The sequence below is a fragment of the Harpia harpyja genome, chromosome 5 (assembly GCF_026419915.1).
Source record: "Harpia harpyja isolate bHarHar1 chromosome 5, bHarHar1 primary haplotype, whole genome shotgun sequence".
In the NCBI taxonomy this organism is placed as follows: Eukaryota; Metazoa; Chordata; class Aves; order Accipitriformes; family Accipitridae; genus Harpia; species Harpia harpyja.
The window spans coordinates 68,586,896-68,594,296 of record NC_068944.1 but is presented as its reverse complement, the minus strand read 5'-3'; the positions used below and the strand labels follow the sequence as shown (position 1 = coordinate 68,594,296).

The 7,401-nt window shown below is 46.3% G+C and overlaps 1 long non-coding RNA gene across 2 annotated transcripts in view; it reads right to left on the bottom strand.

The window, feature by feature from the left end:
- Window positions 1–909: 909 nt before the first annotated feature.
- LOC128142414 (uncharacterized) overlaps window positions 910–7,401 on the bottom strand; it is a 107,809-nt gene continuing 101,317 nt past the window's right edge. For both annotated transcript variants that reach the window (XR_008235390.1, XR_008235389.1), the window contains exon 4: window positions 910–2,318. This is a non-coding gene — a long non-coding RNA (uncharacterized LOC128142414). The remainder of the gene's footprint in view (window positions 2,319–7,401) is intronic.

Genomic DNA, 7,401 nt, shown 5'->3' with positions numbered 1-7,401 from the left:
GAGCAGGGGACGAGTGCGGAGTCCTCCCCCTGAGGAGGAAGGAGCGGCAGAGACAAGGTGTGATGAACTGACCCCAACCCCCATTCCCCGTCCCCCTGCGCCGCTGAGGGGGAGGAGGTGGAGAATCCAGGAGTGAAGCTGTGCCCAGGAAGCAGGGAGGGGTGGGGGGAAGGTGTTCTATGGTTTGGTTTTATTTCTCATTATCCTTGTTTTGATTTGATTGGTAGTAAATTAAATTGATTTTGTTTCTTCCCCAAGTTGAGCCTGTCTCTTGCCCGTGACCCTAAGTGGTGAGTGATACCTCCCTGTCCTTGCCTCGACCCACGAGCTTTTCTTTATATTTTATCCTTGTCCTACCGTGGCCGGGGCGGGGGAGTGAGCAAGCAGCTGCGTGGTGCTTTGTTACCGGCTGGGCTTAAACCACGACAACACTCCCACACCATTACCTTTAAATGGGGGAATTTTACTCTAAAACTGAAGATTAACATCCAAACGTCCACTCTGAAACAGAAACTCATGCTTAACCTGCAAATATTTCAACATGGTGCTTCCAAGGAACTCGGCCAGATACAGACTTTGAAAATGTCCTTCCTCGTTCTGATTCAAACCTGCTGTAGAAACATAGTAGCTACACACTTGGCCGTAGATAGTCCCTTCACTGATGTGAAATCAATGTTGCTTCCTGGCCAGTGGTATCTTCCCATCACCAGATCTACCCATGTCATTGGCATTCTCACTGGAAATATCAGCAGTTAAACCAATGACTGAATGAGTCACAGAGATTAAATACTTCTTGCTAATACTAAGAGATGGTCCTTCCAGCTCAGTGCTGAGACATGGGGGTGAGGGGGAGCAGTGAAACCTCTGATCTGCAAAAAACGAGGGGATTTTAATCTCAATGGAGTTCAGTTCAGCATTTTTCATCATTGCCAAATTTATTAGGGAATGTTAACATGATGATACAGGTCTATACACACATTCTGGCATGGCCTTCATGGCAACCTCACACATAGCAACCTCAGAGGGAGAGTCTGATGAACCCTTTCCACCCTCACCACCACACAGCCTTCACACAAACCAGCCGGACTGCACAAAGTGCAGCAGACGAAAGCCATGTGTCCCTCATGCCCGTTGAGTTGTATCACTAGAACAGACCAAGCTCAAGACACCCCTCTGCCATCCTGGCCAGACCTCTCCTCCGAGGAATGCTTCCAGCACTCCAGAGCCCAGGGCACAACAAGCGAGGAGCCACACATGTTTATGAGGAAAAACGTTTGCAGCAGGAGAGAAGCTAAAAAATAAATCAAGCTTCAACTTTCTTTTCTGCAACCAACATTTTTCAATTCTCCAAAGGTGGTAAATTGAAACCAGGTAATTTTGCTCTATTTTTTCCAGCTCCTGCCCTTCTCCTCATGAGGCTCTGTACGAGGCAATGCGATAAGCCCATTTATTTCAGCTCTCTTTGTATGTCATCAGTTTGGAAAATACATCACTGCTGTGCTCTGGAGCTGGAGCTGCAAACAGTGCATATGCGTGTGAGGGACTTGTCCTCCTCACTTCCAAAAATAAAGCAGCAAGCTCCTCTGGCATAAAGTAAAGGCACAAAGCTTCCTCCAGAAGCAATATATTTAATGTGTGTGTGTGTGAGCAGAGATGCTTGGAAAATTAAGTCTTAGATATGTGGACAAGTAAGACTGTAGAAATTTGCTAATCATTTTTACATGAAGCCTGCTCAAGTGTCTGCTGGCCTCTGCGATGGGCTCTGAACAGGTGACACAGGACACTGGAAGTGGGCAAGGGAACAGGAGGGAGGTTGGGGGCAGTAGGAGAAACTACTCAATCAAAAGTCAATGCCTGGACTCACCCACTTCTTGTCTGATGGATATTTGAGTGAGGTGGGAAGGAGGGAAAATATTTGGCTGGTTTGGGGTTTTTTTTACCTTGTTATGAAGTTTAAGTCCCACTCTGGAGGGCAAGAAGCCGGCTTGTAGCATCACCTCTCCTCCTGCCTCCTGTATCTTCTTCCCTCGTGCACTCTCCTCCCAGGCAAAATCCATCTCTAAAACGAGAGCTCTACTCCAGGCTTTTCTCCTTTTAAGAGCTCCGAACAGCAACAAAGCACTGATTTTAGTTACTTGTGCAAAGCAGTCAACTCTGTTCTTTCTCCTGTGTGTAACATTGGAGATATAAACTTAAGCTCCCCTGCCCCCAAAGTCTAGGGTGAGGGTTGCCTGGCGAGTTCAGAAAGTCTTTTGAAATATTGTAATCCAAGCCAAATTGCAGCTTGTCAGGCTTCATCATCCAAACAGTGGTTGCACCTATAAAGAAAACACAATTTTAATTTCTGGATCAGGACAGACTGACAAACTTTCAGGTTTTATGTCTGGTTCACCCTTCAAGGGATACCTTGACCTTGCAGTACTGACGGAAGAACACCTTGATCTTGCCTGCAAATTCAGCCAACAGAAGATACTACTCAAGCAGAGATGAACAAGGGATGTCAAAGAAAGCTGAAAAAAACCAATTCTATCATCCTCAGAGGGTTTCAAGATGTTGAATTTTTTTTTCCCCGCTCTAAATGAGTGGGGAAAAAAAAAAAAGATAAAAACCTTGAAATTTTGAAGGTTGCTAAATTCAAACTCATTTTGATTTGAAGCACTTTGTTTCAACAGTTGGCAAATTTCCCTTCAGTGTCATGAACTTTTTACACTTTCCATTGTAACTTGCATCAGAAACAGAGTCATTTCAAATACAAACCAAAATACAAACACAGTTGGAAAGTTTAGATGTACTGTCAGTAGCCAACCCTCTCCAAAATTTTACCATGCTTTTCCCAAAAAGGAGGATTTATTGAAGCCAACTCTCTCCTGAGGGTGCATTCAACTTCAAGACAGTGGCATATTGGTGAAAAATTCCCAGCCAGCTCAAATGCCAACAAAGGAAACACCAAGCTACTTTAATCAAATTAAATGGATTTTAATACACAATGCAATACAGTCAGTTTTCCATGTAAATTCTATCCTAAAACAATTTCAGTGCTCAACTACAGATTCACATAGACTAGCAAAATGACTACATTGTGTGTTGATTAATACTAATGCAGACATTGCTCCACTGGGTATAAAATACTCGACCACTGAGGAGGCAGAAAAAACTCCAAAAATCAGATCTAGATTAGATTCTAAGTTTTGTCAAAAATAGCAGGTTTTTGTGTACAGAGAGAAAAAGAAACACAGTATCTAGGTACTTAATCAAAGATTTTTGGAATGTCCAGGAGTTCCTCCTGTGGACACTGGCCAGATGCAAGCAGTCCAACATAATGGTCCTGAAAAAGCAATAACAAGCCTTCATATCCTTTCAGAGGACATTTGAAAGAGATGGAGAGTCAACACAATGGAGATGTCCTCAAGGCTTCTTTGGATGGCAAAAGCTGCAGAAAAAGGAACCAGCAGCCCCATCTCATTAGGAACAAACTGCAAACAAACTCCAACCCAGCAACCAAGGAGGACTGCCAGGGTAGGTGACACAGAAACTAGTTCACGTTTAGGAGGTAGCTGGGAATAACTTGTAATTTAGCCTCATAAAAGTAGAGATCTCTTTTATCAATGGATGATTGGTCTTAGCCAGATTTAATGTCCTTGGTTACACAGACCCACAGTGAAGTGACAGGCTGGCAGGAGAAGCAGGAGAGCCGGTCTGTACTGCTGAAAAAACTCCTCCCTTGGGCACAGAATGTGGCACAGGAGGTACAAAGCCACCAAAGCTCAAACATATTTTTGCTAAGGAAGCTGAGAGCGGTAGATCACCTCATTGCCAGAGGAAACAAGATCACAACTAGTGTGGTGGAACCAAATGGCTCTGGCATTCCCTGGGAGCATGGGAAGGACAGCTAGGAAGATGGGAATTGGAAAAAGGGCGCAAGACATGAGGCTGGCAATACCATCCACAATTCCAGAGATGGGTCTCTCTTGACCATCTCTTGCTGCCTTCTGTATTTACGTGTCAAGCATTTACATGCTGCAGCGTCTCCCTTGCTCCAAGACCTGCTGTGCCGTTTTGGGGCCCTGGCTCTCCAAAGGCCCCCCCACACACATACCAAGCCGCTGCAGGCTCCTCTTGGGTTGTTCAACGCTATTCATCGCGTCCATCTCCATCCTGTGAATCACTAGGCCAGGCCTGCTCCCTGCCATGTAACCAAACCCCCCTGATGGCCCATCCTTGGCCAGGTCATGCATGATGCTGTGTCATGCATTAGAGAGGAAGAAACACAAATACGATGAGATCTACGCCTTTGGGCTATCCATCTCACACACACCTACCACATCAATGTCTCCTCCCCACTGAAGTGCTTTGCCACACCCCAACCACAGGCTTCCACCTTCTTCCCCCATTTTAACCTGCACAACCTCCGACGTCACCTCACCACCCCTGGAAGGAGGTGACACACTAGCCCTAATTTTGGGTGACGAGATTCTTTTTTTATTCAAAGACCTTGTGGCTGCTGAGCACCTTTCAAGACCAGTTGTCCACGTCAGTACTTTCCAGTGAGCACCACAAACGGGTCTTCTCTGAAGACACGCTCTCTGTGACGTTGAAAATTAGCCACCAGCAGAAGTTGTTAAGGAAGAGGCAGAAAGAGCAGCGCAGCGTGAGAAGCTCGCTCCAGCACACACTAGGGCAGGGCACGTATCGGAAGGGCCGTGACCATAAATCGAGCGTTTGCAATGTGCAGCCTAGAAAGAGACTGCATGGCTCAGGGCATCTGGAATTACGGTGTGTTATCCTCAGGCTGCCAGCGATATTCCCCTGGGCAGGGCAGGACGCTGACACAGTAACATTAAAAGCACGGCTTCCAGTAGCATCCCAGCCGCCTGAAGCCCTGGCATGAGGCAGCCGAGCTGACCCTCCCTGGGAGGAACACCGCATGCTGACAATCCTGGCACAGGGATTAGCAAGGCAGTGTTGAAGTGCTAAACGCAGATACAATCGGGGAGCAAAACAGCTTCCCATGAATAAGGGGACAGGCAGGAATATCTTTTCACGCATCGGTCACTGCACAAGAGGAGCTTGCCCTGTTCTCGGCTGAAGTCAACGTTCAGACGGACAAATGTCTTGCCCACGTGGCTGAGCTGCAACAGCGCAGGTACACAGTGACCTGTAACCACGCAAACCTGGGGCACAGTACATACAACAATTACATGTAAGACCACCTCCAAACACCCTACCCAAATGGTAAAAGCAAGAATAATTTGGGTTACGGTCTGGATTGCCTTCCTCTCCCACGCTTCCTTGGCAGCTGGTTGTCCCTGCTTCTGCTGCTGTCTAAATTTCCCCCTCCTCCATTCCTGCATTACTAATAAATTAGCATCACACATAGCAGCAGGCAGTAAAATGCACCAGCAGGGCTGCTGAAGGCATCGACTTCAACAGTGGCTTAAGCAGATGTGCTAAGGAAACATCTGGATGTTATTACCAAAAGGCTTTCTAGGTTCTCCATCAGATCAACACTTCTGTTTCCTCTGAGTCATTATACATAAGAAACAACATAAATCTGATAATAAAAGCACCCCACTTGGAAATACAGTCAGCCCTCTGTGTCTAACGTCTAGAAATATGCTAGCGCTGACCCAAACCCTCAATGGGGGCAGCCAACCCATGACTTCCCAGCATGAAGCGTGGGTGCTACCCTGTGTAGCCAGCAGCAGCAGGTTTGGCTGGTACAGGGCTTGCAGGTTAACCATCTCCACGGTTAATCTCCGTGGCAGAAAGTGATCCATCAAGAGCTGAAGAGGTCAAAAAAAATTGCAGGACTCTGCAGCCCAGTGGCATGCAGTCTGTCCTGCCGCACCATGCATTGGAGATACACCTCAGTGTTATTTCCCTCTTGTGAACCACTTTCCTTCCCCCAGCTCTATAAAATACATTCCTAGCAGCTCTCAGCTATATAAAGGTTTTTGACATGTGGCTGGTACAGTGGAAAGGTTGGACTAAAACTCCTTTCAGAATACAAACCAAGAAAAAATACATCAAAAAGACTAATGAGACGCTTGGCATATTAAAGAAATGGCAACATGGAAACTTTTCAAACATATGAGACCTACAGGACTGGCTGAGGTAAGAAGCATAATTAGCCCGACATGAGCTCGCAAGGCAGGTCCACAACGCTTGGATGCAGAAATGAGGGATGTCACGTACCAGCAGAGAGGCCCTGTTATCTTTGGGCCTTGGGCTGGCACAGTCGATGGGAGTGCGAGGTTTAATACTTGTACCCACACTTCAAGAATAATGCTGGAAAAACTGGAGAGAGTTCAGAGGACAGCCGCAAGAACAAAACCAGGCTTGTACCAAGGAGCTCAAGGAAGTCAATCAAAGAGAAAGTTAAAAGGTACCTCGCAGCCTGTAAGTACCTGTCAGGAAGAGTGCTCTTCAGTCTACCAGACAAAGGCATAACAAGACCAAAGGTTGAAAGTTGAAGCTCGACAGAAAACAAACCAGGAACAACAATACCGTTTTTCAACACTGCAGGTAATTAACAGAGGGAGAAGTCCTCCAACTGGCATGGCCAACGATCCAGCACTGGCAAATTTTAAAATAAGATGGGATTCCACGTTGCCTCTCTTGCTCCCCCAAAAATGCACGTCTGGGTCCATCCACAACTGCTGAACCCAGAGTGGAAACTAATTCAAGGAATCTCTGTTATACAGCAGCTCGGACTAAACAAGCACCATGACCTTAAAACCTAGAAATCAAAGAGGTACAAAGAACAAGAGGCCCAATTATCAGTGGTTGGGCCCCTCCAGTCCCAGATCCCTGCCCCATCCACAGGTCCTCTGCACCCCATCACTACCAAGACTTGGATTTTGCTGAAGAACAGCGAAAGCAAGAAAACCACACCAATTTTTTTTTCCAGCCAAGGAACTGGAAAAAATCACCACCAGACAAAAGCAAGTCAAAAAATTACACTAACAGGAAAGAAACAAAGCACAATATAAGAAGTTTTTTACAGTGAGAACAATCATTCACTGTAACAACCTCCCCAGGGATGTGGTAGAGTCCCTATCACTGGAGGTTTTCAAGATGCAACTGGACAAGGTGCTAGATAATCTCATCTAGGCTCCCCTTCCCAGGAAAGGTTGGACCAGATGATCTTTCAAGGTCCCTCCCAACCTGGGCTGGTCTGTGACTCTACGAAAGGCACACAAAACTTTCCTGTGTGGTTTTTTTTCAACTCTGAGAGAAGGGGATTTAAGTTCTCTTTCATAGTCAGAAAGATTTCTTCTCAGCACACGTATTCCCTTCCCCTCCCCAGGAGCTGAGGAGATGGGACAATTGTGTCTCTCCAGCGCTAGCCATCATTTGGAGGGATGTCCCTTCAATTAGCTTTCTGGCAGATTTGGCCGC